The sequence below is a fragment of the Penaeus vannamei genome, chromosome 11 (genome assembly GCF_042767895.1).
Source record: "Penaeus vannamei isolate JL-2024 chromosome 11, ASM4276789v1, whole genome shotgun sequence".
Classification (NCBI taxonomy): domain Eukaryota; kingdom Metazoa; phylum Arthropoda; class Malacostraca; order Decapoda; family Penaeidae; genus Penaeus; species Penaeus vannamei.
In genome coordinates, this window is record NC_091559.1 from 35,106,639 (window position 1) to 35,110,939 (window position 4,301).

Sequence of the window (4,301 nt, forward strand, 5' to 3'; positions counted from 1 at the left end):
TATTATAACGATAATAATAATATTAATTGATAATGATAATAATAATAATGATAATAATAATAATGATAATGATGATATTGGTAATATTGATAATGATAGTAATAGTAATAATAATAATAACCAGAATGATGATGATATGGATAATGGTGATGATAATGATGATGACAGCGATATGATAATAATTGTTATTGTCATTTTCATCATTATTATTATTGTGACTATTATTATTATTATTATTATTGATATTACTATTATTATAATAATTATTATGAAGATAATGAAAAATAAAACCATACACAATTATAATAATAATAATAAAACTAATAATTATTATTATAATGATGATGATAAACAAATGATCATAAATAATAGCGATGCAATCTGCACCTCTACAAACGAGTAAAATCCCCTAATGAAACCCTCTGTCGAAGATCAAACAAACAAACAGCGAGGAACGAGACACGAGACATCACTTTCGCATTCTGTTGCACCGCGTTTCGTCTCTGTTGAAATTTTTCGTCTAAACAATCTCCAAAAAGCTGCAACAGAGGCGAAGAAATGAGCCAAATTCCTTAGAAATTTTGTTTATAGAAAATAAATTGCACGAGTCGGGGAAGAGGTGATTAAATCGCAGGATTTAAAGGTCGTAATTAGGGGTTGGTGTCGGACAGGTGTACGTTATGGGAAAGTTATGTGTGCACATGTTTAGCCTCGCGACCGTTGGCGAAACCCAGATGTTTAGGCCTTATTTGGCGGTCAGGAGCTCCGTTTATTTTGATGAAAGTTCAGGATACTTACTTCATTTTTTCGGTTATTGAAGTCGGGTGTGTCTCCTGCAGTCCCCCGACAACGAAAGCCGCGGGTACGAGCGGAAAAAATCGGGCGCGTCGGACATTCGGGAGAAAGAAAAGCTTGTTTGGGGGCATCCCGTGCCGCGAGGAGTTGCCACGTAGGGAAATTCAACGCTCGGAAATATTTCGGCGCATTTCCCGTCGTTTGGCACTGTTTTCAGAGAGGTTTTCCGAAATTTAGGTGGTAGCGGGGTCGGAGGTAATGCCCCTAGGCGTCCTGGGGTTGAAATAGATCGTTTATCGCCGAGTTTAAGCTCATGCAGCGCGGGACGCCTTGGCCACCGCGTCCGGATCCGTGGGTGACGGCGCGAGTCTGTAAGAACGCGGCGGCCGGGCAGGACGTACGGGCTGTTTGCTTTGCACATGTGGCGAATTCCGGGCCGTTGCCGGTCAAATAAGGCTCATCTGTCCGGTTTAAAGGGCCGGGCGGATCGGGCAAGCACGAAACGAAGAGGAAAGGCCTCAGGGATGTGACTTCGGCCGCCTCTTGTTGTTGTTTGTAGTGGATGTTTTTGTAATTAAGCGATCGACCCACACACGCACGCACACACGCGCACTCGGGAGCAGTGTGTCGGGGCGCGGCCAAGAGTGCCCGCTGATCGAACCCGGTCGGAGGTCATGTCATATCGGCGAGAATAAGCAGAAAAGAGAAAGAAGAGAAATGAAATAAAGAAAAAAACAAGGTTAATGAGAAAGAATTTGCAAAAGGACATCAAGTGAATATCGAATACGTGTATAGAAAAATGGATAAATAAATAAATATTTGAAAAATAACATATCATTCACATCTCATATTTATCTCACTGGCTCTGCTGGATGCCAGATCACGACCCTTGCCTCAATAAAGGAAAAAAAATTGAAGTGAAAAGATATGAGAAACATGGAGTGATTCTTGGTGTCAAAGTGTGCGTCCTGCCAAGTGATCTCAAGGAACCACTTCAGAAAAGTTCTTCAGTGTCCCTTTAAAACCCCGAGAGATAGAATTTTGTTAAAAAAAAAGAGTTTTAATGTTTTATGTGTGTCCTTTCGTAGCGAGAAACGGGTTGTCATCAACATTTTTTTTTATGTGAACTAAGGAAAAGGGTATTAAATCGCCTTGTCGATCCTGTTATCTGAGGTGAGTTATTTTCAGGTAGTTTTGGAAACTACATTTTGGCGTTCTTCATTTTTATCTCTTTTATTATTATTATTCCTTTTTCTTTGTTCTTATTTGTTGTGTGTTTTGACTGCTTCTTTCGGCGGGTTTCGGGATATAATCTGAATTTTAATCGTTTTTTTTTGTCGAAAATGCATGTCAGGTTTAAGTATACATCATGCTTTGTCTGTATAATTTATTAGAGAGAGAGGGGGAAGGAGAGGGAGAGAGAGATTGACACACGGCAGAGAGACGGAGACAAACAGACAGACAGAGAGAGGGAGATAGACACATGGACAGAGACAGACAGACAGAGAGAGAGAGATAGAAACAGACAGAGAGAGAGAGATAGAAACAGACAGAGAGACAGAGACAGAGCGACAGACAGAGAGAGGGAGAAGGAGAGGGAGAGGGAGATAGACACAGACAGAGAGACAGAGACATGGAGAGGGAGAGGGAGATAGACACACGGACAGAGAGACAGACAGACAGAGAGAGGGAGATAGACACACAGACAGAGAGAGGGAGATAGACACACAGACAGAGAGACAGAGACAGAGCGACAGACAATGAGAGGGAGATAGACACATGGACAGAGAGAGGGAGATAGACACAAGGACAGAGAGACAGAGACAGACAGAGAGATGGAGACAGACAGACAGAGAGAGGGAGATAGACAGAGACAGACAGACAGGGAGAGGAAGAGAAGGGGACTCTCCTCAGCCATGCATGGGGATGAAGGGGTATCGTATATACCCACATCCTTTCCTATCACTTTCACGCTCACGTCGCCCATACCCATACCCACGCCCTCGCCCATGCTCCCCTGCGCCCCCCTCCCCCCCTCCCCCTTCTCATCTCCCCTATGCCTTCCTTCCCTTCCCTTCCCCTCCTCTTCTTCCCTCCCTCTCTACTATGTCCTCCTCGGCCCTCCCTATGTCGCCCCCCTTCTCCTCAGCCTTAGTCTCCTCTCCCTTTCCCCTCTCCCATGCTCTCCCCATACCCCCCTCCCATCTTCCCTCATCCATACCCCCTCTCCCCATCCTATGCTCCCCTCTCCCATCTCCCCCTACCCCATCCCCTCCCATCTCCCCTCACTCATACCCCCTACCCCACCCCTTACCATCTCCCTCTCCCCTCCCCCTCCCCCTCCTATCACCCCTCACCCATACCCCACCCCTTCCCATCTCCCCTCCCCTCCCCTCCCCCCTCACCCATCCTTCCCTCACCCCACTACCCCTACCCCCGCCCCTTCCCATCATCCTCCCTCTCCCCCCCCCCTTCCCCTCCCCCACCCCCTTCCTCCTTCCCATCCTCCCCCACACTCATACCCACATACCTCCCCCCTCCCCTCTCCCCACCCCCTATGCCTACTAACCCCCCTCTCCCCACCCCTATGCCTACTTAGCCCCCCCTCTCCCCACCCCTATGCCTGTAGCTAACCCCTCTCTCTCCACACACCCCTATGCCTACTGTAGCCCCCACTCTCCCCCACCCTCTATGCCTACTTAGCTCCCCCTCTCCCCACACCCCCTATGCCTACTTAGCCCCCCCTCTCCCCATTCGCGACAATTACCCCGCTGAGGCCTATAAATCGGGTTTCGACGCGGATTGACGTGAAAGTAAGGCATCTCCGTAGAGGCGAGAATCGTGTGTCCTCATCTTAATCGGTAATTGGAAATTTTGAGACATTTTTTGTTTTGTTTTGTTTTGTTTTTTACTTGTTATTATTTTTTTTCTTTTCTTCTTTATCCTTTTCCGTATTAAAAACTTTTCTTTTCTTTTCATCTTTTTCGTTACTTTTTTTTCTTTTCCTTATTAAGAAAAATCCTTTTTTTCTTTAGTATTTTTTTCTCTTTTTTTCTTCTACTAATGGAACAAGTCTTCTCCTTTTTCTCCGCATTCTTCTTCTTTTTTTCTCTTTTTTCCCTCGTCCCATTATTTCTCTTCCTTTTCTATTCTCTCTTCTTCTTCTTCGTCTTCCCCATCTTCTTCCTCTGCTTTTAGTACGAAAGTAATTTTTTTCATTCCCTTCCCTCCCCGCTTCTCATTTCTCTTTTTTTTTCTCTTTTCTCCTCCTTTTCTATTCTCTCTTCTTCTTCTTCGTCTTCCCTCATCTTCTTCCTCTATTTTTAGTACGAAAGTAATTTTTTCGCTTCCCTTTCCTCCTCGATTCTCTTTTCTCCTTCCCATTTCTCCTTCTTTTCTATTCTCTCTTCTTCTTCTTCGTCTTCCCTCATCTTCTTCTGCTTTTAGTACGAAAGCAATTTTTTCGCTTCCCTCCCTCCCCCTTTCTTTCTCTTACCAACCGGAAT

General features: G+C 45.0%; 1 protein-coding gene across 1 annotated transcript in view; it reads left to right on the forward strand.

Annotated features, from left to right (window-relative positions):
* Positions 1-1,153: 1,153 nt before the first annotated feature.
* The window catches only part of LOC113813574 (uncharacterized), a gene marked incomplete in the record, with an annotated part of 294,474 nt that continues 291,326 nt past the window's right edge, over positions 1,154-4,301 (forward strand). The window contains 1 exon segment of the mRNA XM_070127263.1: positions 1,154-1,968.